General features: G+C 41.8%; 1 long non-coding RNA gene across 2 annotated transcripts; it reads right to left on the bottom strand.

Moving 5' to 3' along the window:
- Nucleotides 1–893: 893 nt before the first annotated feature.
- Nucleotides 894–18,977, bottom strand: LOC142830320 (uncharacterized). Of its 2 annotated transcripts, XR_012905489.1 has the most exons (3): nt 18,724–18,977; nt 12,530–12,581; nt 894–1,425 (listed from the first exon to the last, which is right to left on the bottom strand). It is a non-coding gene; the product is annotated as an uncharacterized LOC142830320 (long non-coding RNA). The 2 variants fall into 2 exon arrangements; XR_012905488.1 differs by lacking the exon at nt 12,530–12,581.
- Nucleotides 18,978–26,170: the final 7,193 nt, after the last annotated feature.

The raw sequence follows: 26,170 nt of genomic DNA, 5'->3' as shown, positions 1-26,170 counted from the left end.
CTTGTTAATGCTTCAGTACTTAAAACCTGAATCATTTTTACAAAGCAATTTGGCTAAAACGTTTGCTCCCAGACATAGAATGTTTGTACCTCATTTTACCCTCCAGCACCCTGTAAGTCTGAAGAAAGGAAGTAATGGAATGGGTGTAACAAGTCACAATTTTCCTAATTTACAAATTGTGACATCGAGAATGTTTTTTGAACTTCTCTGTACCTGCTGTTTACCTCAATTGGCATTTTTACAAATCTTGACCCTTGTATGACTGAGAAAATGCATGCAAGCCCCAGTTCAGTAAATTCTTTTTTGGAAGAAAATGGGAGTCAATCATGTGCTTAATTGCTTTGCTGAATAGAGACAGATTTAAGACCATGCTTAAAAACTTTAACTGGACCTCAGAGCCCAATGAAGTGCCCGCTAATTGTAAGGGAAGTCTGTTTGTTGTCTTCAATAGGAGATGGCTGAAGCCCTTATGCAGGTGGTTATAGCTCTGTAAGTAATGTTAGCAAGTGCTGGAAGTTTTGAACAATGGCACAACCTTGAAAAAAGCTGTCAAGTGATGAGTTGTAAAAGAACAGCCTGCAAGTCATTCTCTGGACTGTTTAATTTCTGGTGCCTGATGTCTTTGCTATTCAAAGTCTATAAAAATTATGGGTGTTTTAATGTTATTTAAACACACTAATCTTAGTGCTGTGGTTGCAAAAAATAAATGTACTCATTAGCAAGAGCTAAAACGGTTTTACAACCCAGTATCGAATTTTATCTCCCATAGTACCTTTCCAAGATGTCAGGTGCTTTTACAAGCAAGGGTTCTGGGGACATTGCTTCTGGAACTGACGTACTTTAGACAGAATATTGGTCTTCTTTGAAAGTAACAAAGACAAAGAAACACAATGCTTAATCAAGCATTTACTCAGAATTTCAAATAGGTTTTCAACGTAATTAAAAAACACTTTTTATCAGCCTTTCTTTTTAATGGGCCTAAGTGTAGACAACCACAGTAGCATGGCCTAAAGTTACTGCTGGACAACTGTTCAGGCTCTAGAGGGCATATTTAAGATTAGAAGTGTTCCAACACTCTTTGAAGTTCAATCGTAAAGAGTTCAGAAATATAATATAGAGGCTCCATAGTAAAATCACTCAATCTTAGAATTTCAGGGACAATTCACCGACTCTCCAAAAAATAGCCCGAACATAGCTGCTTGAATTTTATAGTGCTGAAACAGGGGGATTCAAGTAAGGATTACTTTTTTACAACAGCCTATTTCTTTGACATGTAGCAGACTAAGGTTGAATAGCATCTGAGTCTCTTTGTAGTGCATCACAGAAGTTATCTCTGCATCACAGGGATCAATATATACCAATTTTAGAACACTCAGCCCAAGGCCTTCACTGCAATATGTGTATATGCTTGCAGAGCTTTATTGCCTAGAGAGGAAGTAAAGGTAAAGGTGGGAATTAATAGCAGGAAATGGTATGGGAAACAGACAAATACTAAAAACTCCACTATTCCCCCACCTTGAGCCCACCCCAGCCTTGAGACTTTCCTGTACCCCAAAAACCTCATTTCTGGCCCGAGCCCAAAGTCTATACCCACTCCTTTACCTCAGCCCCCAGCCCAGAGTCTGTACTCCTCCTGTGTGCCAACCCCCAGTTCTGAACCCCTCCCCAAAACTGGAGCCCCCCTCCTCAAACCTAGAGCCCCCTCCTCACCTCAAACCCCTCATATCCAGCCCCACATCTGAGCCTACACGCCAAGCCCATGTACCTTAATCTTCTGACCCAGCCCTGAACCCCACAATCCAAACCCTGCCCTAGAGCCTGCCCCCCAGCCAGAGCTCTCAGACTCCTGCACCGCTATGCTTGGCCCCCTCCCTGAGTCTTCTCCCACACTCAGAACTCCTTTGTCCACCCTGCCACATGAATTTTGTTATGTGCACCAATATGATTGAAGGTAACGTGTCTCATCTCCTCCATGTTGCACATCATCTCTACCTTGGTGCCCATAAGAAAATTCATTCCATCAAGGGGTGGGGAAAATGAAAGGGAATACTGAACATAGCTATTTTTGGATAGACTGGAATTAATATGTATATTTTAAGAAATATGTATAGATCGTACCCACGGGTTAGAAGCCTTTCAGATCTACTGGGTACATTACACCTTTTGGAAATGGCCGTCTTACATATTTCCCCAGAAGTTCAGATTAAAGGAAAAATTCTAGTTTTATTAATAATAAGATGATAAATAGAAAAGAAAGCGAAGTTTGTTTTTTTCTCACAAACACCTATATTGAAATAATGTTAAGTCACGGCATAAACTGATAGAAGCGACACTATGCTAATTTAATAACCCTTTTGGCTGCCTGCTTAAGGCATACTGTTATCTTGGGTTTTTTTCTTTTGTAATTGAAAAGTCTGAATTAAGGAGGGAGACCTATACCCACAGGCTTATGTCTATTCTATGATTTTTCTCGGCAAAAAGTATGCTAATGAGGAACTCATTTGCATGAGTCAATCTCATTTGCATATTTTCTGCCGATCTGTTTTTGCGCTAAGGGTTTTTGCGCAAAAACAAGCATTGTGAATATTTTCTTTTTGCGCAAAAACACCTTTTTCCACAAGATCCTTATGCCCCAAAAAGGGACGTATACTGATCTTGCAGAAAAAGGGGGTTTTGCGCAAAAAGAAAATGTCTACACTGATTGTTTTTGTGCAAAAACTCCTAGTGCAAAAACGGATTGGCAGAAACTAAGCAAATGAGATAGCGACTCATGCAACTGAGTCCCTCATTAGCATATTTTTTGCTGAGAAAACTCGTAGTGTAGACATAGCCACAGGCTACGTCTAGACTGACATGATTTTCCAGAAATGCTTTTAACAGAAAAGTTTTCCGTTAAAAGCATTTTTGGAACAGAGCGTCTAGATTGGCGTGGATGCTTTTCTGCAAAAACACTTTTTGCAGAAAAGCATCCGTGGCCAATCTAGATGCGCTTTTGCGCAAAAAAGCCCCGATCATCATTTTCGCAATCGGGGCTTTTTTGCGTAAAACAAATCTCAGCTGTCTACACTGGCCCTTTTGTGCAAAAGTTTTGCACAAAAGGGACTTTTGCCCAAACGGGAGCAGCATAGTATTTCCGCAAAAAGCACTGATTTCTTACAGTAGAAAGTCAGTGCTTTTGCGGGAATTCAAGCGGCCAGTGTAGCAAGCTGGCAAGTTTTTTCAGAAAAGCGGCTGATTTTCCGGAAAAACTGGCAAGTTTAGACACAGCCACAAAGTATTCAGTTTCCCTAACTCCAGTTGCTTTCCCTGGGAGCAAGGCACCAACTGGCTTTGAGGATCTGACCAGTGTCTGAATTAACTCTACATTTTACAGCTTTTGTGTGATTTATTATCCCTTTAACATTTACTATCACATGCACATTTGTATATTAAAATAGACATCAATTTAAAACTGAATTTTAATATATCCTATTGCTTAACATTTTCCCTCATGGATAATAGAGTAGCCCAGACGATAGAAAGATTAATTAAATTCTGCCGTGATGTAAATGGTAATTCAATGTCAGGTGTAAATTGGGTAGAACATGGGGGTAAGATTATAATATAGTGTGATTTGGTAGCATTTTCTAATAGTAGCAGTGTAGTAGCACACACAGTGTATTGGCAGTATCTGAACATATCTGAGCACCAAAGAACACAAGGGAGAAACAATGTGTATGGGGGAAAATAAGTTTTTTTGGGCAAACACACAGGGATAACGTTCAGGCAAACACACAGGGATAATGTTGTTCATGCAGAACTCCAGCAGTGCGTTCCCACAGGTTAACACTTTGTGCGCCAAACAAACTCCCAGCAGGCCTAGGATTGATGATTACAATCGTACCGCGGTAGGCAATAAGCAACTCGAGAGCTGGATGCGGTTCACCATGGTTCACCATCATCCTTAATACACTGCAGGGTATGGCAGAGGTTAGCATAAATAAGGAATTTTATACACAGCATCACCTAGTGACAGAACAGTATAATGCCGTTTAGCATGCCATCACAGGGGATGAAAGCAACGCATAAGACAGATGATTTGACTCCTGAATTGCAAAGATGTGGGGGAGGGGATGTTATGCAGGCCATAACATGGTGCAATTACCGAGATGAGAGATCTGGCAGGCCTAAATAGAGTGGATAGAAAGCGGTCTGGAATTTACACATACTCTGGAGGAAGAAGTGGGAAGATTTCAAGATGGTCTACTTGTGTGAGGCAAGTCTAAAAATGAAGTTTATGATTACTCCAAAATTATGAACTTGAATTGGTGGGGTGGGGAGGGTTGTGGTGTTGTCTGCACTAATAAAGACCAGGAAAGGTGCGGTATGTCTGATAAGTTCTGGGTCAGCCACGTTACACTTAAACTGACTATGAAACATCACAGTGCAGATGCCAGAGATAGGCCAAGATATAGGATTTGAGGGAACCACATCAGGAATGGAGAAGGAATTTTATGCCTTGTCACCATAAACTTGGTAACTGAAACTGTGTGAGTAGATGAATTACCCGAAAAGAGGTTGTAGAAAGAGAATTGAACCCTGGAGCACCCTGGAGAGTTAGAGAAGAGAGAATTTGCTATTCAGTGCATTAGCAAAATAACTAATTTACATGCTGCTGGGACAGAAGGGAGTGTAGCAAGAAAAACAACTAAAAGGAGAGTGTAAGATAAAATGAGATACGATGATGCTTTTGCGGAAACTGTCTAGTGAGCTATGTGGAAAAATAAAATGCAGTGGCACAGCTGGTAAATGACTTTTTGTGTGATGTTGGATGTTGTTATCTTCTAAAATGGGATGCTGAATTCAGCTGTAATGTTCAAGCAAAGACTTTTTTCTGTGCACAGTAAAGCAAGTGTATTTAGTCTTTCCAAAATTCAGAAATTTCAAATCATTTCCTTTTTAGTTCAGTATTGCAGCTGCTGTTAGGATACATTGTAAAACAAGCTGAGTGATTCCTGGAGAAGGTGTTGGAGATGGGATGGGGAAGTGCAGCTGGGGCCGCATGGTGCTGTGAGTGCGAGGCTGTTTATGGCGGGGGCCCGATTGCTGGGCAGAGTAAAGTAGATACAAATGAGGAGATGTTTCTTGGCAGCTCCAGGATGACGGGGCGGAGGTTGCAAATGGGAGCTGATGGCTGGAGCAGTGTCATGAGATGTGCTGGGTGAGTGAGGTTTTTATTTCTTCATCTTTGGTGCCATCAGTTTATTAAAGAATAAGCTCTAGCTACATAATTGTAATTTTGATTATACTCTGTTGATAAAAAGTTTAAAAATAAAGGCATTTGTCAGCTTCATGTAATGGGGCACAGTATAGTCATGTCAGGGGTGTTATATTAATTACTTTTCCACTAATGTACAGAGAATGTTGAACATGTTGTAATTATGCCATGTGCTGCTCATTGACTCATCTGCTGTACAAACTCCACACAAACCAGCCAAGATTAAAACCCTGATGCTTTGGCTCCAAAACTACAGCTCTCTCACCCTTGACCTAGAGGAGAATTAACTGAGTTGCCACTAGTGGTAAAAGTCCTGGCCCATCTTCCACCACAAGCACTGGCTGCAAAAGGAGTTGCATCAGAGCCATATGCTATGTCTACACAGCAGCGTTATTTCAGAATAATTGATGTTATTCTGAAATAACATGGTCCCTGTCTACACTTCAAGTAGTTATTTCAACATAATGTCAAAAGAATGTTGAGCTGGAGGACTTCTTACTCTGACTCCTGTAACCCCGTATTTTGCGAGGAGTAAGGGAAGTCGGAGGAAGAGTGCTCTTTCTCAGACTTCTTGCTGTGTAGGCAGCGCCAATTGACGTAGCTCAAGTCGCATAGCTTATTTCAACTTTAGCCCTGCTGTGTAGACGTGCCCATAGTCATAACATTGCAATGTGGTACCATGTACATTAAGCAGCACAAGAAGTATGGATTGCCAAGCGTATGTGTGATATGTTAATGGTAGAATCCCTCCCTGCAGCAGAAGTTAGGTCCTACCTAAGAAGATTTACTAAGACTGTTCATACATAGTATGGATATCACAGATTCAACACTGAGAAAGTTGAAAGAATTCCAGAAAGAAGGGCTGCAGCTGGTAGTGAAGAGAGTGTGGGTCACTGGTAAAAGAAGCCTTAAGTACACATAAGAAGAACATGAGATATGTGAGACAGAATGGCTGATTCACAGGTTAAGCACCTTTTCCTCTAGGGTCTGATCAACCTAGCAAATGCTGATAGGCCGTAAACTTTTGTACCTCCTGCCAATATCTGTTAGCTCTGGTGCTTGAGTAAAGTGCTGTCTTGGAATCCGCCCAGAGATCAGAGTTAAAGTGTTTTCATTGTTTTTCACACAGTCAACTCTACTACAATTTGCTTTTCATTTCTCCTTTTTTCACTATTTCCCACCCTGCCTGCTGTCCCTGAGTATATCAAGAGTGTAAAACTAGTAATAATAAGAAGATTCTGTGCTGTGCCACCAGACTTCCCATGCGACCTTCAGCAAGTCCCCTGATCCCTCTGTAAAGTGGGGATGATAGCATTTTCTACTTTTGGGGATGAAGTGAAAGTAAGTACATCAAAGATTGTGGTACTATGATAATGGGGCCATATAAGTACCTAACAGGGTTTTTAAAAAGCAGCAGAAGCAGTGAAGGTGAAGAATATAAGTATTCTCAGCATCTCTAGAGAAACAAAATTATTTTTACATTAATATCTCACAGCTACAGGCAGACCTACTTGGTGGTGACTAACTTGGCATTTTGCTTGCTGTCCTCATTTATTACTATTTTTAAATTATTTTAATACCTCCTTTGGCTTTCTCCAACCACTTCCTGCACTTGAGAGTCTGCTTCAAAGTCACATCCTTTGAAACTCTTGCTGATATACTCTTGACCTGGGAGAAAAATCTCCTTAGGAAATGTATAATCTGTTTTTTACAGAGCGAGAAGATGGCAGAAATTATTTGCCTGATGGGCAGTTAATATTTTAGTGGGAAAGTAAAATTGACCATCAGTAAAAGTGGATTTTGAAAACTATTTTAATTGCAATTGCATATTTCACAAGCATGTTATAGGGTTTTTTTATTATGATTATTGTCAGGTTAATGTTCTACAAGATGTTTATATACAAAAAAGCTGTTGTGGTTTTGCCTCATAACTTTTTACAATGTTCTTACAGTTTGTTTTAATGTCAATAACATATCTATTAAATCAGTCCCTTGGCAAAGTTTTGATGATTGTTTTCTTGTACAAAATCATTAATCTATTCAACTTTGAATATATTGCCTCAGTTTTAATTCTACAATTATAAAGTCAAATGTGTCTCTGATTTTCTAAGCACAGCTTTGTATGTGTAATCATTTGTGGAATCAATGTTGGTGGTGAAATCAATAGAAGGTGAAATTTTGCAGACACAATCAACAATAGATACAAATTACAGAATTTAGACACCCTGCCTATCAATCTCAGAGAAGCATAGAAGCTCTATGGTTTTTGCCCATTGTGATTTCACCCACCAAATTGCAGATGCTAAATTAGGGATCATTTAAAAAACTTTAATCCAAAGACACTCTCGGCCTATTATTGGGGTTACTATGGGGCTATTTAAAAGGTGTTTGAATCCTTATGATGTCATGTCATATGTTACAGTGTTTCTTAAACTAGGTAGATATTTAACAGAGATAGAAATGTAGCCGTGTTAGTCTGGGGTAGTTGAAGCAAAATGCAGGACAATGTAGCACTTTGCACATCTTGTTAGTCTTTAAAGTGCTACATTGTCCTGCATTTTGCTTCATATTTAACAGAATGAGTGATGGAGTATTGTATAAAATATATGGGTGTCTCTCAAGAGATTGCCCTATACAGAATTTGTTTATCCTTGAACACTGTTGCTTTTCATAATCTCCGAATGCTCATTGATCATTAAGAACTACACTTTGGTTAATCCATTGCTCAAAAAGAAAGAATAACGTGCATGAAATCCAAATTTGTCACAAATGCCCTATGCCCTCTATTAGAACTATATATGAAGTTTCAGTGTGAATGGAACATGAAAGGGGCCAGGAAATAAATATATAAATAACAGTTTTCCCCACTTCAACATTTGTGTGTGTCACTGAGATCAGGATTACTATTTACGTGAGGCTAATAGGTATTGCATATTTCTTTTGATCTTTTTAGGTAGCTTAAGCAGCAGTCATTGCCAGCTTAGAGAACAATACATGTCAAATAAGATTTTATTATAAAGTTTTCAACAAAAGGAGCAAGGATTTTCATTCTCTGTGATAGGGAAATTGCATGTTGCCAAAGAAAACATTGCATAGTGACACATAAGATATTTGAGCATTCTTTCAGCCCCACTTTCTGATACAGATATAACATCTAATAGAAGAAAAATAAGGGAAGACTGAATTTGTGATCTAGCCAGTTTACTACAATATGGACCACCTGGGAGCTGAGCAACACCTGTAAGGACCTTCAACTTGTAATGATGTAAATAAAAATTGAGGGGGCTCAGAATCCCACAGGATCATGTCTGAGATTATTAGGTTAGATACATCCTACTTCAGAAGGAAGGGGACCCTTTTAAATCCAGCACCTCCAAAACATCATCATATAATGGAGGCGTGATCATTTTTAATTGTCTTCACATGGCATATGATTTTTTTCTATGCTGACTGCCTCATAGTCCAAAGACATTTATTATTTGTATTACAAAAGCATTCTGTCCTACGCAAGAACCATAACGTATTAGGCACAGTACAAACAGAAAAAAATGCTCCCTGCCTCTAAAGAACTTGAACATTGTTTCAGGAGTTCAAATAAATGAGTTAGATCAAGAGAGTGGCTGTCCTAAAATTTATAGCTAACTAGCTGTTAATCTGATTAGTTAAAAGCTGGTACTTAACATCCAGCAAGCTGTAGTTATTAGAGCATTAGGCATTCTTAATTCCCGTATCTTGTGGTGTGACACTGGGAAAGTCACTTAAGTGCACCAATTTTCCTGCTGTGTTGTAGGTGAGATAATACTCAGAGTAACTACTTACTGCATAAGGGTTTTTTGAAGGCTGCTGTTCACTTACAGCCTGTTTCTCAATGTGCACCAGTGCAAATCAGCAATAGCACCATGGAAGCCAAAGCAATTGCCAAAGCAATTGCACTTGTCTTCACTTGGTGCTGGTGAAATAAGAAACAGCGTAAGAAATGTTTTTGAGGTGTTTGAGGTCTTCCAAGGGAAGTAGTAGGGGCAAAAGATCTATCTGGCTTCAAGATTAAACTAGATGGGTTTATGAAGGGGATGGTTTGATGAGATAACATGATCTTGGTAGCTAATTGACCATTCATTATCAGTGGGAAATAGGTCAATGGAGGGATGATAGGAGTTGCTATAGGGAACTTTCTGGGTGTCTGGCTGGTGAATCTTGCCCACATGCTCAGGGTTTAGCTGATCACCATATTTGGGGTCCAGAAGGAATTTTCCTCCAGGGTAGATTGGCAGAGGCCCTGGAGGTTTTTCGCCTTCCTCTGTACTATGGGGTACAGATCACAGCTGGAGGATTCTCTGCATCTTGGGGTCTTCAAAGTATTTGAAAGCTTCAATATCTGAGATATAGGTGAGAGAATTATTCTAGGAGGGGGTGGATGAGATTCTGTGGCCTGCACTGTGCAGGGGGTCAGACTAGATGATCCTAATGGTCCCTTCTGACCTTAAAGTCTATGAGCCTATGAGATGGAAGCCACTGTGACAGTGGCTAAGTGTCTTGGTCCCTAGATATAAACTAAACCAGTGGTCCCCAACCTTTTTAGGTTGTCGGGCGCCAGGGGGCGTGGCCGTTTGCCCGCCGGACGCCAGGGGGCGGGGACCGGGGGCGCCCCCCCATCCACGCGCCTGGGGGCAGAGCCCCACTTAGCCGCGCGCCCGGGGGCGGGGCCCCCCCATAGCTGCGCACCCGGGGGCAGGGCCCCCTCCAAGGGCCGCGCGCCCGGGGCTGGTGCTCCCCGCCCCCCCCCCTCCCGCCGAGTGCCAAGCGCCCAGAGCCGGTGCTCCCCCTCCCCCCCGCTGAGTGCCGAGCGCCCAGAGCCGGCGCTCCCCCTCCTGCCCGCCGAGTGCCGAGCGCCCGGAGCCGGCGCTCCCCCCTCCCGCCGAGTGCCCGGAGCCGGCACTCCCCCCCTCCCGCCAAGTGCCGCGCGCCCGGGGCTGGCGCTCCCCCCCGCCACCTCCCGCCGAGTGCCGCGCGCCCGGCGCTCCCCTCGCCAAGCGCGCTCTCCCCGCAAGCGCCTGTGCACCATGTGCCCGGGGCCAGGCCAGCCCCGAGCACCTGGCGGGCGCATTGAAATGCGGATGATACCAAACTGTTTAGGATAGTCAAGACAGAAGCAAACTGTGAGGGACTCCAAGATGATCTCACCAAACTGAGTGATTGGGCAACAAAATGGCAAATGAAATTTAATGTGGATAAGTGTAAGTAATGCACATCGGGAAAAATAACCCCAACTATACGTACAGTATGACGGGGGCTAATTTGGCTACGACAAATCAGGAAAGAGATCTTGGAGTTATCGTGAACAGTTCTCTGAAAACTTCCACGCAGTGTGCAGCGGCGGTCCAAAAGGCAAATAGGATGCTAGGAATTATTAGGAAAGGGACAGAAAATAAGACCCAGAATACTTTACTGCCCCTGTATAAAACTATGGTACGCCCACATCTTGAATACTGTGTACAGATGTGGTCTCCTCACCTCAAAAAAGATATTTTGGCCTTGGAAAGGGTTCAGAAAAGGGCAACTAAAATGATTAGAGGTTTGGAACAGGTCCCATATGAGGAGAGGTTAAAATGACTGGGACTTTTCAGTTTAGAGAAAAGGAGACTGAGGGGGGATATGATAGAGGTATATAAAAGCATGAGTGGTGTGGAGAGGGCCGATAAAGAAAAGTTATTTATTAGTTCCCTAAATAGAAGAACTAGAGGACACCAAATGAAATTAATGGGTAGCAGGTTTAAAACTAATAAAAGAAAGTTCTTCTTCACACAGCGTGTTGTCAACCTGTGGAATTCCTTGCCAGAGGAGGCTGTGAAGGCTAGGACTATAACAGAGTTTAAAGAGAAGCTAGATAATTTCATGGAGGTTAGGTCCATAAAAGGCTATTAGCCAGGAGATAAAATGGTGTCCCTGGCCTCTGTTTGTCAGAGGCTGGAGAGGGATGGCAGGAGACAAATAGCTTGATCGTGTCTTCAGTCCACCCTCTCTGGGGCACCTGGTGCTGGCCACTGTGGGCAGACAGGATACTGGGCTAGAAGGACCTTTGGTCTGTCCCAGTACGGCCGTTCTTATGTTCTTATGTATCGTCCTGCTTCTCTGGCTAGCCCAGAAGCTTCGCTCACTTTTTGGGGGGGTATATGAGGAGGCTGCTGCTGCTGCTCCGCCAGTGTGAGGCGGGTGGGTGGGTGCAAAAGAGATAAGTGAGTGTTACTGAAATCAGCTCTCCCATGTGCCCCCCTACTCACAAGAGAGGGAAATGAATCACAGCGGTGATGTCTCACTGGCTGGCTGAAACACATACCTTTCATTCAACTCTTGATCACCTCAACCTCAGGTTTTGTTTGTGACTTCACTAAAAGTTGTACTTACCAGTATGAAGAAATTTCTCAGGGCAGGGAAATTTTCTTAGGCCCTGTCAAAGCTGCTGGTAGGCACAGTGTTGTTCTTGCATCAAGATTAAGAATAAGGAAATTTTCTTTGCTCCCATCTTAACCTGCAAACCTTCTTCCTGCTCTGGAAGTCACTCAGGTTCCTACTGTGCGAATGTGAAGATAAGGTGTGATTGTTGTGATTTGCCGTTTCAATCAGGCCCCTAATCTCAGTGTGGGCCTGAGTGTGAACTCAGTGTGAACACAGGCGCTACCCCATCCCCCATCCCCTCTGAAATGCTTCACTCCTGCTGCTCTGGCTTATAAAAAGGCTTGGTAGCATGCACTTTTTAACTTTTATAACTTTGTGTAATATATGTTTTAATCTTTTTGTCTTTTTATAATTGTCACAGTTGTGGGAAATTACGGAGGGAAGTCTGATAATTTTTTAATGGTAGGCAAAGTTGAGATGCAAAGAGTGCAAGCTTTAAAGCTGTTAAAACACAAACAGAGACAAGGTGGATAAGGTAATATCTTCATATAAATTATTATTAATTTATTATTCTGATTGGAACAGCTTTGGTAGGTGCGAGATTAGCCCTTTTGAGCTTCACAGACCTGGAGAAGAGGTCAGAGGAGTTCCGAAGTCTCTGTCGCCAACCATATTTGGTCCAATTAAAGATATTACTTCACTTACCTTGTGGCTCTCATCCAGGCACCAACATGACTACAACAAAACAGCAAAAATCACTATACCACAGGTCAAGATATACAAAGTAAGTATCCTAATACCAGACATGATTTGCTGATGTAACTATTTATTCATTCACTCGTCCATTTGTAACAAGGCCAGTTCAGAAGTTTAACTCACCGAATTTTAACTCTAACAAGTTCTCAAACAGCATTTTTCTTGCTTTCTCTACCTGTAAATAATTTAATTATTACTGATGGACATTTTTCAAGATTTCTGTGTACTGTGAAATCAGCTACTTTCTAAGTCAGTTGCAAATAAAGAAACATACCCTAGATATTTCAGTGCCTAAGTATCCTCTGGAATCACAGTTAAAGTTGTCTTCCTCAGTCTTACCACAATCTGAACTGGCATCCATGGTGAGTCAGCAGTGGCCAGAGGGCTCCAGGAGGGCCATGTGCAAGATGCAGCCCCCACCTGACAGCATGGAGCTCACTATGAGCTGCAGGCCAAACACCAGGTATAAGGGGCAAGCGTTGCTGCAGTAAGGGACCTGCGGGGGCTTTTGGTAAGCAGCTCAAACTATGGAGGAAGAATCCAGTGAAGGGCGAGTGATCCACTCAGGATTTCACAATCTGATGCCATTCACAAACAGCAGCTGCCATCTGTGTGTCATATCTTGATTAAATATTTCCCCCAAAATAATCCATTCCCCATGTAGCTCTTAAAGGAAGGGCTTGGCCAAGAAGGACTGTGACAACTCCCTTTGCAAGGGGGAGAGACAATAGCCCTGCACTCCAGGGAGCAAGGGATGAAGCAGTTTCCAAGGGAAATGGGGATGGGGACACCATACTTGGGGAAGAGGGGCAAAGAGGTGCCAAAATGCAAGCTGCCATTGGGGTTCTGGGCCAGCGGGAAGCCCCGGCCAGGTCAGGAACCTCAGCAGAGAGAGGCCGGTGGTGGCTGGGGGAAATTCAGGCCCAAGGAGGCTAACCCTGGGAGCCCCAGCATGGGGCCAGCAGCAGGGAGAGAAGCCCAGTCTCCGGGGATGTCCACAGCCCAGAGAGTAACCTCGACCTTCCCTAGTCCAGAAAACGCCATGCTTCGGAACCACTCAGGTCCCGAGGGTGCCAGACCAGGAAGGTCCAACCTGTAGCATAGAGCAAGTACAAATCTAAACCTCTGTGTCTCTCACAAGCACTGCTGGACTGCATCTGTTTACCACTCAGGCTACGTCGAGACTGCAAGCCTCTTTCGAAAGAGGCTTTTTTGAAAGTATCTTTTGAAAAAAGCCTTCTTTGAAAAAGAGCATCTCGACTACAACCAGTACTTTTGAAAAAGCAGCTTGCTTTTTTGAAAGAGAGCACCCAGGCAGTCTGGATGCTCTCTTTCGAAAAAGCACAGTGTGCATTAGATAGCACTTTTTTTTGAAAGAGCACTTTCGAAAACAGGCGTTACTCCTCATAAAATGAGGTTTTCCACGGTTGAGAAAACTACCATATTCTTTCAATTTACTGTCAAAAGAACTCAGCTGCAGTCTAGAGGCAGGTAAAGATTTTTCAAAAAAAGGCCACTTTTTTGAAAAAAGCCCTGTAGTCTAGACACAACCTCAGACACATCAGCTTGTGACCAGACCAATGCCAAATCTAGAGGGCAATGAGCTGAATTTCCACTGGTATCTGTTACATTTTCCAGTGAGGCCTTCCACAGAGTCACTGCTTTGACATGCAGTGCCTAGGAACGCTGCTTAGAGCTACCACATTTCTGTTTAGCAAAAATGTATAGACCAGTGCATATCATACTGTCATTATTTTTTCAGGACTGAGGGGAAACAATGGGGGAGGAAGGATATAATTATCTTGCAGGACGACTGAATCAAATTTTCCCAACTGAAATCCCCTTTTAAGAAAACAAATACACATTATAGCCAGTTATCTTCTTAACACTAAATTTGCTTTTCTGCAGGTAATTCTGAAACAACTGTTTCTCCGCAAACCTGAACTGTGCAAGCAGCAATTTTTCCGGAGGCCAACAAATCCAATAGCAGCTTCATTTCCCCATTTCCAGTTATCTGATGAGAATTAGGTTGGTATACCCAATAACAATGCCAGAACACCAGGCTGTATAGATATGTTCATCAATAACTGTGAAAAATGTATAAAATTATAATTGTAGGCTCCATCTAATTAATTGTTTGTTCAATTTTCTAGTTAATGAAATATACCCATTATCTCTGGGTAAATGTTCAGTAAATGACTTACAAACCAAAACCTACCCAATAATTCTAGCCGAGTCATACATCATTCTCTCACCTCTCTGACAAAAGCCTGCAAACACAAATGGACCTTGAATCGTTCCCTAAACCTAGAAAAAGTTCAGGCTTGGTGGAAGCAGCAGGGTGAGTGAGTTCTGGACTCAAGAGCTCTCTGATAATATTGCTCATTCTGGAGCCTGATAGTTATACCTGGGACTGTTAGCTGAAGTGCTTCATTTAATCTCAGTCGTCGACCCAAGCTTGAACCAAGCTTTACAGGGAATTAGTGGGAGTTCTCTACATTCTGAATTGTGTATATACAAAAGCTACGTCTACACTGGCATGAATTTCCGGAAATGCTTAAAACGGAATACTATTCCGTTTTCAGTTTTTCCGGAAAAGGAGCGTCTACATTGGCAAGCTGCTTTTCCGGAAAAGCCCTTTTTCCAGAAAAGCGTCTGTGGCCAATGTAGACGCACTTTTCCGGAAAAGAGCCCCGATCGCCATTTTCGCGATCGGGGCTTTTTTCCAGAAAAGACTACTGGGCTGTCTACACTGGCCCTTTTCCGGAACAGTGTTCCGGAATAAGGACTTATGCCCGAGCGGGAGCAGAATAGTTTTTCCGGAATAGTGGCTGATTTTGTACAGTAGAGCATCGTTGCTTTTCCAGAAATTCAAGGGCCAGTGTAGACAGCTCGCAGTTTATTCCGGAAAAGCGGCTGATTTTCCGGAATAAGTGGCCCAGTGTAGACATAGCCCTAGAGTGTCAACACTTTGAATCATACCAGTAAGTAATAGAAAGCCAGTGACACTGGTAATGAAGAAGTGGTATAAAAGGTTTCCTGCCAGTAGAATTAGTGGTAGATAGCCAGTTGTGCAATGCACTAGCTGAACCTTCAGGACACCTCCATGTAGTTCATATTTCATGAGTCCATTCTGAAGATGCCAAACACAGAATACTTAGTAGTGGAAGCCTGCTTTGAAAGAAAGAGCTGTAAATATCTATCTAAGCAAGTACAGAAAAAGCACTCATGAGCACCAGTAACACCTGAGAGCGCCGAGGCAGTTGAAGCCTTAAAATACTCCCAAATTGCAAACTTCTTGATCAAGACATTTAACCATACGGAAAAAAGTTGAGCTGCACCATTACTTTAGGATCTTTCTGTGCTTTACATTCACTACCTTCATTTCTCTTGGCTTAAACTTGACTTTTATGAATGTCCCAGTCTCTCGGGCAAGGTGTTAGGAAGGAAAGAAGCCATATCATTTTGAGTCTGATGAAGAGAAGACAGTTTTGTGACACCCCGGAGCAAAATATCTCACTCTCGCTCCACTGGAAGGATGGATGAGAGAGATTAAAGAAGTGGATGGGGACATCAACATATTTGCTTCAATTTACGATTTTGCCACAGAGCCCAAGTGTGATATACATATTTTGAGGAAAATCACTCAATATGTTTCATTGACCTATCCCCAAAATGAGAATTATGCTCCTCTAATTTGCATAGGGGTGTTAGTAATAAATTATACTACATAATATGCTACAGTGATAAAGGGCCTATAAATAACTAGATAGATTGATATTGAAAGGCAGTAGTAAGAGAAGGCAGTACTTTCACAGGATATTTCTGAGGACATTTTATAGATTAACCCCAAAATATTCTCTTGAATCTAGCTGAAGGGGTGAGGCTGTAATGCAAGACAATGTGAAAGCTGATATAAAAATAAAAAAATGTGGGAATCGTAAAGACTTCATGCAAGATGTGGCTGGAAAAAAAGCAATTTAAAATATCAAGAAAAAAGGCACCTCACTTCTTATTTCATTTACTAGTGTATATCTACTCCTAATTTGCATCAGAGCATCTAACAGCAGCCTTTGACCTAAGTTATGTTTATTGTATGTCACGTTAGCCTCCCAGTTATAGTTATTGGATTTCAGATCAATATAGTTAGAAACTTTTTTAAAAAATATTCACCAGATTTATCAAACAGAAGGTTTAGATTAACGGGATAGCAGGTTATACTTAAAGCGTAAGCTGCACATAGGCCACTCCTAGTCCTCAATATTATTTTATCACCAAGCCTAATACAAAATTCATAAGTCAAGCTGGTGGCTCATGAGTACCTACAAAACATTAGTGCTAAGAGATTGTGAAATGTATTTTTTCCTAATTAGGATCAGGGCCACAAGTTACTCTTAAAGGCAAAACATGTAAAACAATGATGGTTAAAAAGTGTTCCATATTACGTGATCAGTCTTCATTAATTTTGAAGGACACCATATGGATATAAATTATAAGGTCTGTCAAAGGAAGGTTCATAGATGGATGAGATTCAGCCACAGGAATATCTCTTCCCAGAAAACTATTTGCTAAGCAACTATAAGTTGTAGGAGTTGGGAAGCTTATAAAAGTCAAGGCAACTCAGTCATTTCTAACAGACCCAATACTGATACTGGCTCTCATCTCTTAGAGAAAGGGCATCATACACAAGCAAAGACATCGGGTCGCCCATTATGTTCAACAAAATCAGTCTGACAGATTCAATATGCTTGCAGAATGGCAATGTGATAGAATTCACCATTAGCTTACTCTGGAAATTAAAAGAACTGACCCTAAAGCTTGAGAATTTTTCATACTCTTGTACAGTGCATCAATCAAACACCCACATCTGGTAGAAGTAAATTTATTTTTTACTTTACTATGTCAAATAGTCTGTAAATATGATGTTTTCCCTGGTGAAAAAGTTCCTAATTGTGTTTGAATGTCAATCTCTACTGTTGAATGTTCTTGTAGAGAATTAATTACATTCTTTTCTGAAATGCAAACTACCTTTTTCAAAATGTTCAAAATAGGATGGGTGAGGTAAGCGGTACGGTAATGAATATGATCAAAATAACGTATATGCGGAAATATCTATATTAGTGTTAGGGATGTCAGCAGATCTAGTGGCTATTCTCCACTTACAGTCTCAACCCCATTGTTGACCTCTGAGATGCTATCTAGATATTTTTGTATACTGTTTTCCATGCAAATGTATAATAATTTTGAATTATGGAAGAAAATACCGCCCTGTATGTAAGTATTAATTCTCCTATTTAGTTTCATGGATTGTAACCAGTGCATTTCATGGACTGTTTTTCCTTTTAGTATTTTTTTAAAAGGAAGGGGATAATATAGCCAATATAGACAAATATTGTCTGTATTTTACAGTACCAAGTGTTAATACAGATACAAGTTTGGCATGACAAGTATGCAGCACTTCCATACTCAGTAGTTATGTCAAGGACCAACAGACCAGCATAAGATTTTCTACAAATGCTAAATATTTCTAAACAAATAAGCTACATCAGTATATCAATTAAAAACAAAACCATAATGCTATCCATGTGAAGAACTCTATTTTACATGTCTATCTAATATTTTTGTAGGTACAGAAGTTCTAGGATAAAGGCAAGTATCTGTACATTTGTTTCTATCCTCTTCCAAGTCTTGGACAAATTATGATTTATGAGATATACTCTGGGCTTGTCTTCACTATCACATTAAAGTGGCTGCTGTTGAATCAATGAAGTGGCATTTATTTAATACGACGAGTAAAGATGTGCTAAGTTGATGGTGAGGTATGGACATGTTGCTTGGGGGGGCGGGTCACACCATTGAGTGAGATAACTTACATCAACTTTAGTAGTAGTGGAGACACGCACTGGTAAGCGGGAGGGAAATAAGTGGAAAAAGAACATGGCTTTCACGAATTAATTTTTAAGTAACTTCTGTCTGGTAGAGATGGGCTCCATTTTTCTGTCAGGAAGTTTGATTGAGTCCATTTCACAGACAGATAGGACATTTTATATTCAATTTATATTACATATTCAATCTGTCCCTAAAAAGTTTAGGAGTTTGGATTGAAGCCCATTACTACTTCCTGTTGAACTACAGTATAGCTAACTACTCTGAAACTATTTTCCTAGTTCACATCTAGTTCAAGAAATGGCCACTAACTTTTGTGTTTCTGTAAACTATTTTGCTTATTCTAGAATTTGTGTAATATACATGGATAATTATAGTAGTTTCCAATGTTATTTTATGTAATTAACACCATATATGGTCTTTATACCTACGTTTTCAAGACATGTAGTGAAATCCTAGATCCACTGATGTCAATGGTAGAGTCATGTGGGGCTGGGAGTGCTGAAGATATGCCAGGAATTTCTCCGAACAGCCCCAGAATATGTCTCAACAAACCCATTACACAAACATCATTTGTGTGTCCATTGGAGCTTGCTGGAAATGCTTTCCTCCACTGAAAGTTTTGATGTTTGTTGAAAAGTTGAAAACCAAAAACTTCTAATTTGAAATGAAAACCTTTTCTGAAAACTCTACCATGATGCACAATGGCCTCTCCTTTTGCTGAGTTCTCATGGTACATCATGGAAGATGTATTCCAATGTGAAGTCACAGAGGAGAATGGTGTCTGGAAGCACTCAAACTATAGCTCCCACAGGAGACCGTGGCAGCACTTCTAAATCAAATTTCCAGCTGAAACCCTTTGGGTTCTGAAGGAAAAAGTTAAAATATTTCATGCAAAGCAGATACTTTTTGCCAATGAATAACTAAGGGTATGTCTACACTACAAAGTTAGTTCGAACTAACGGACGTTAGTTCGAACTAACTTTAATAGGTGCTACACTAGCGCTCCGCTAGTTCGAATTTGAATCGAACTAGCGGAGCGCTTAGTTCGAACTAGGTAAACCTCATTTTACGAGGACTAACGCCTAGTTCGAACTAGCTAGTTCGAACTAAGGGCTGTGTAGCCCTTTAGTTCGAACTAGTGGGAGGCTAGCCCTCCCCAGGTTTCCCTGGTGGCCACTCTGGCCAACACCAGGGAAACTCTATGCCCCCCTCCCGGCCCCGGACCCCTTAAAGGGGCACGGGCTGGCTACGGTGCCCGTGCCAGGTGCAAGCCTGCCAGCACCCAGCTAGCAGACCCTGCACCTGGCACGGCACAGAGCCACCCACCCGATGCCCCCCAGCCCACCCCCTCTTGCCGGGACCAGGCTGGCGGCTCCCGGGAGCTTCCCCTGGACTGCAAGAGGCGGGCACCTTCCTGGGCTAGTGCGGACATCGTGGACCTCGTCCACAATCTCCGCACTAGGCACAGGAAAGTGGCCGTCTAGGGCAGGAGAGCTGCCAGCCTGGCCACCCAGGACCAGGTGTGCATGAAAATCAAGGGAGTCCACTGAGACCCCCGACACTGAGCCCTGAGCTTACAATGGCCGTACTGGGTCAGACCAAAGGTCCATCTAGCCCAGTAGCCTGTCTGCCAACAGCGGCCAACCCTAGGGACCCTGGAGGGGATGGACCGAAGACAATGACCAAGCCATTTGTCTCGTGCCATCCCTCTCCAGCCTTCCACAAACTTTGGGCAGGGACACCACTCCTACCCTCTGGCTAATAGGACTCCATGGACCCAACCTCCATCACTTTATCTCACTTCCCTTTAAACTCTGTTCTAGTTGTAGCCTTCACAGCCTCCTGCAGCAAGGAGTTCCACAGGTTAACTATTTGCTTTGTCAAGACGAACAACTTTCTCTTACTAGTTTCAAGCCTGCTACCCATTCCTTTCCTTTGGTGTCCTCTAGTCCTTCTTTATGGGAACTCAGGAAGAACTTTTCTGAATGCACCCTCTCCACCCAACCCCTGCTTTTAGAGACCTCTATCCTGTCCCCCCTCCGTCTCCTCTTTTCTAAGCTGAACAGTCCCAGTCTCTGTAGCCTCTCTTCATCTGGGACCTGTTCCCAACCCCTGATCATGTTAGTTGCCCTCCCCTCTCCCAGCCTTTCTCTTCCCCTCTCCCACCTCCTTTTCCCAGTGTCCCCCAGTTTTGTTCAATAAAGACAGAGTCAATGTTGGAAGAAACGTTATCTTTATTTTGTACATCAATAAGAAGAGGGGCTAGGGAAGGGTAAGTGGAAGGAGGTGAGGGAGGAATGGGGTACGAGCCCCCGATGGGGAGGACTGGGCTGGCTCTGCGGGCTTCTGGGGGTGGAAGCTCTCCTGCAGCCCCCCAATTACTCCCTCTCCCCAGATGGCAGCCTGCGGCAAGTGCAGCCGGGCTGATGGCCGAGTGGTGTGATGTGCCCAGTGTGGGCACTCAGGGCACTCCAAGCCAGAACTTCTTTGGAAGCGGGGCACCCCTTAGAACTGTGTGTCCGGGGTGGGGGTCGGGACCCTTTAAGCGCAGCCCTCGGCTAGCCTGAGACAGCATCTCCATGCTCTAAGTCCTCCTTTTATGCCCTGCCGGCACTGCTTCCGGCCATCCTTAAGCCCTGTTCAGAGTCCACTCAATGTGGACTTACTAGTTCGAACTAGCAAAACGCTAGTTCGAACTAGTTTTTAGTTCTAGACGCGTTAGTTCGAACTATCTTAGTTCGAATTAACTAATTCGAACTAAGTTAGTTCGAACTAGCACTGTAGTGTAGACGTACCCTAAGTTCTCTAAATCAGTGCTGATAACTATTTATTTCAAACATTTTTTTCTCAAATGCTTTGAATGGGAATACACACAGACACATGCACAAAAATGAAGAACTGTCTTAACAGACTGTGTAAAGTTCTCTCTCAGTTAAACCAAAGTACTAGGTAAATGAAACAGTAATAATTCTTTTAATAGATTTCACCAGGGATTTTCTAGTTTTCTCTCTGAGTATAAGAGGGGATGTTCAGGAACTCACTCTCTTGTTTCAGGCAATGTTGCCATTTCTGTAAACGCCCATAATAACCATCATTATGTTATTTCCTGAAGGGATGTTTTTCTTTGCAAATAGCAATTTTTTGTTATTACAAATTTCCTCTCCCAGAATCAGAATCAGGCATTTTTGTTTCTTTTTTTCTAGATCAGATAAAATGTTTTGTCACTGGAATATGTCTTTTAATTCCATGAAAATAAGAAAACTGAAAAGTATAAAGATATTCATGGTTAACCCACAACATAATTAATCTTTTGGAAATTACGTTGAATCGCCCACCTCAAATGACTCAGCCAGTGGGTAGCATCACCTAGGCATGGCAGGTACCTGTTTTTCAAAATCATGATTGCTTTTTAGATTTTACTCTGAGCTGATTTTCTTCTCACCATGAGAGGTTGGGTGTAAACCTGGGCAACACAAGGAATGAGGAGGATCCCAGAGGCAGGATACAAGGACAGCAGAATAGGTGGTCTCTGCACTTTAACTGACAAGATCTGCTGCGATTCACTTTCTGATTAGAGATTGTGGTCATTGAAACCACCTATTTCACTCACTGATATCAGTGACTACTCCCTGTGACTTCAGTGTGCTGGGATCAAGCCCTTTAAACTCATAGGCCACACATACATTATTCCATCTCCTACTTACAGCCTTTCCATGTGGTTCAATGACCAGGGTGCATGTGTGCCTGAATGGGGCTAGATGAATTTTGTGGATAACGTTTATTTGCCAAAAGCACAATTTTTGTTATCCCAAAATGAATAATGAATTTAACCTGAATTCTCTAAATAGCTTTGGTCATTTTTTTTACAAGGCATCAGGTGTCATTTGCAAAATGGCTGGGGAAGGTAAATACATCTCCTGCCTTATAGTTATTAGCCCTGTGGTAACAGTGTATACAGGAGGCAGCGTTTAAATTCCTCCCTCTGTTAAAGGGGAGAGGAATTTGAATCTGCGTGTCCAAAATTGCAAGAGAGTGCCCTAACCAATTTGTATAAAAGTAGCTTTTGGACCAGCAGTAGAGGAACCAGTGTCTTTCAAAAGAGTGCCTTGCCCACTAGGCTAAATAATTATTTTAATTCTCTCTCAGGCCCAATATTCATTTATACATAGTGGAACAGTTTCAACAGGAAAGACTGAGGGAAACCCAGCCCCAAACTACCCTCACTGATGAAGGGAAAGCCCAAGTTTAAATCCCTTCTCCACAACAGGCAGTGTGGGAAGATAAAGAAATTGTACCACCTCTCCCCAACCCTGGATGCATTTTTACACTGGTCTAAAAGTTATAAGGCAGCTGTTGCGGACATCTGCTGTTTTGTGACCAAAATAATGTATTCATGGCCCTTTTTTATTAGCTGACAGAATTTTCAGTTTCAATTCAAACTGAAATTTGAATGGAATTTCCAGGGAACTAAAAAATCAGTTACTTGCCCAGGTCTACTGGAGAGTCCCACCACAAGGGGTCTCTGATTCCCATGCCTCAGCACTCTAGAACCAGCAGTTCAACTCCTCCTATGATCCTTCTACAGCTCCATTATAATTTCCTAAGATAGCATCATTAACACTTCTTCTATATATCACTGACTATGGAAGGAATCTTCAGAACAAGCGAAACCACCAATAATAGTAAATAATTTTACACAAAAATGTAACTTCTGGAAGATTTTTTATTGATATTTTTTGTTCCTTTGCTGCAAAAAAGCAAAAATTAATTGGACACATTTTGAAAATATTACTACTTATGATATTCATCTTTGTCCACAATGAAATACTACATTCATCAGCAGAAATTGTGAATTTTTTTCAAATATGTCAATTTTCCTAGATTTGCATGGACATTTTGGGTTTTTCCCATTCTTAATGAGGAAACACCCGTAGATTTGCGTGCTTTTTCATTGCACAAGTATAAACTGATTCTCCATTATCATATTAAAGACTTGGTGGAATAATTAATATTCTTCCTTGAGTGTGAATCATTAAGGTTTTCATTTAAAGAACTTTATTCTCTGACTTAAATATTTTATCTTTACATTTGGATGGTCATCCTCAATAATATGAAGCCCATGAAATAAAAAGTAATTATTCAAATGCATGTATTTAGATGTGAATTTTCAATATTGTTAGTTTAATATATTTTTACTGTTTATTTCATTATTGCGAGTAGTCTAAGAACATAGTAGTGGCTGAGTTTCAGAAATCTCAAACTGGTGGATGACAGAATCTTGACTGTATTTCCAAAATTTGTGGAGGACCCTGTCTTTTCAAGCTCTGTTTCATACACTTTCTTTTCCAGATAGCAAGCCTCATTCCTGAAGGTGTTAAAATATAGCATGGAATATTCTTTCCTGAGCAATAGAAAAAGCCCTCGCTTTCTGAGTATTGAAGTCATTAATAGTTGATCACTAGGAATGAACATACTGCTGTTATGATTAATGAATGAATTTTAAATGTTTATGATAGATGATGTATTTATGTAGAAACGACTATATATGTGACTGCTTATCAGATGGTGTTCCCCAGGATGCTTCTAAAAGAAAGAATACAGAAATCCTTACATAATCCTTACAGAAATCCAAAGACAGATACATAGGATACAATCAATGAAACTCTTTGTCTATGTCTACACTCGCGGCTTCTTGTGCGAGTAATATACAAATGAGGCTAAGCGTGGAATGTCGGCAAGCCTAATTTCCATACCTAATGAGCCACCATTTTTTTCAGAAGAGGCTCTTGAGCAAGAAGAAGCATCTACACTGCCCCTTCTTGCACAAGAAGGTTTTTCTTGCGCAAGAAGGGGCAGTGTAGACATAGCCTTTGGGTGTCTAAGAACTGATTTTAGTTACCACTATGATCCAAATAACTCCTTCTTGGCTATCACTGAACTCTGTAAGAAGCTTTTTTCTCTCCCTGAGCACTGTAGCCTCAGTCTGGGCATCCGGATACTTGTCACCTGCCTGAGTCTCAGAGGAATTTATAACCTAGGGAAAATAAGCATTTGGTTGCCTAAGTTGCATATGGATACCTGATCCAATAGGCATTCCCAGAGGCACCTACTGTATCGGGCGCCTCCACAGGATTCATATAAAGCTGTTGGGGTGAGGAGAGTCCAGGAAGAGGACTTCCCTTATAATCTTTAGTCCACAGGTTCTGGTGCCTGTTCCAAATTTTGAGGTGTAAAAGAGATTTGACCAGGACTGTCTCACCTCTTATGTGAATTGTCCACAGACCGGGGCTGCAGAATATTCTGATGAGCAACTTCTTCCATCTCTCCTGTTGAAAATGTTTCTCTTTAATTAAATCCAAGCCCTGAAACCTAGAGCCCCGTGGCAGTGGGGCCAGAACAGAGCCAGCCGCAGGGAGGGAAAGTGTCTTGGGAGGTTGGTGGCAGAGGACCTCCCCTGACCCGGCAAATTCCCTCATTCAGGAAGGTCCAAGGGTGGTCCAACCTGTATGAAAGCGGGCCTAAGTTTGAATGCGAAGAGAATGCAAAGAGAGAGGGACTGGCCTTTAAAAAATTACCATTAGGGTGCCATTTTTTTTCCAGTGAATGTTGGTAACTTCATACTCCCAATGTTAATTCAGCCCTGAACTTACTTCTTTGAGGGCTCAGTTTGATAAATAGACTTGTGCTTGAGAGATTTAAACACATTTTAAGAGGGCTAGGTCCTCCCAATCTTTATAACCAAAATGCAGCAGAATCACTTCACTTTTCAGCAACATACAGCCTGCAAGCTGCAGTGGAAGTTTGGTTGGGATTAACCATGGTCTCAGCTCCATGGCAGTTGAGGAGAATACAGTGTACTCACACCCAACACCATGAAGGGGACAATCAAACACACCATTAAAATAATTAAAACTAACCTGTAACCACACTAACTAAAATGCCCTAACCATATGGTTATTGTAGGGTATCAATACAGGGACAGAGTTAGGTTGGTCAGCTGGCCTAACTGCATATATCGGTACTTTGCTATGTTTGGAATTCTTTGTCTTTTAACATTGAATTCCCTGGGACTATATGTTTGTCTTAGGGATAATTACAGACATTTTCTGACAATTTTTTTCTCAATGCTGATTCACTTAAGCCAAAACATTGGGCAAAAACATTTCAGTTTCATTTCAGTCTGTAGTTAGAAACCAGGATATAGGCAGTCTAGCCTGGTAGAGCAGGATTTGGTATCAGGAAGTAAGCTGAGAGTCAGAAGCAAGGCATGGGGCAGGAAGCAAAGGCATAAAACCCAAGTAAGGCAGGAACCAGCTTGGATGTTGATCAGAGAAGACAAAAAAAGATCAGGGTCCAATATGGAGAGTCATCCCAGTTGCCCGGATAACCCATCTAGCATGCTAGCTGGTTTAAGTAGTAGGTGTGAGGTAATCAGGTGCCCAGGCCTTCTGTGTTCTATGTCCTGATATTATTGTCTATGGGGCCTGGCCTTCCAAGGTTTGTATCCCTTGACGGTGATGGGAGAGTATCTGAGATATGTTAAGATTCTCACATTGTTGTGTTCTAAGGCAGCCAAAATCAAAGATCTCCATCCCAAAACACACAAAAAGTTGTAATCGATCCTTTCCTTGGGAGGCCTGAGCTTATGGGGACAGTAGCCCTGCCAGGCTGTTTTGAAAAGTCGGAATGTCCTTGACACAGAAATTCCAAGCTTTGTCCATCTCTAATTTCAATAGCATGTACTGTAACACACTCTAAGTTTCTGTTATATGTTCACATCCTTACCTCATTTTACTAATGTAGTTTTTATCTAGGATATATGTCAGAGGACTGATCTAAAACTTACCAAAACAACAGAAAGATTTTGAAACAGGT

This window comes from Pelodiscus sinensis, chromosome 7, assembly GCF_049634645.1.
Source record: "Pelodiscus sinensis isolate JC-2024 chromosome 7, ASM4963464v1, whole genome shotgun sequence".
Classification (NCBI taxonomy): Eukaryota; Metazoa; Chordata; order Testudines; family Trionychidae; genus Pelodiscus; species Pelodiscus sinensis.
This window is presented reverse-complemented; position numbering and strand designations above follow the sequence as displayed.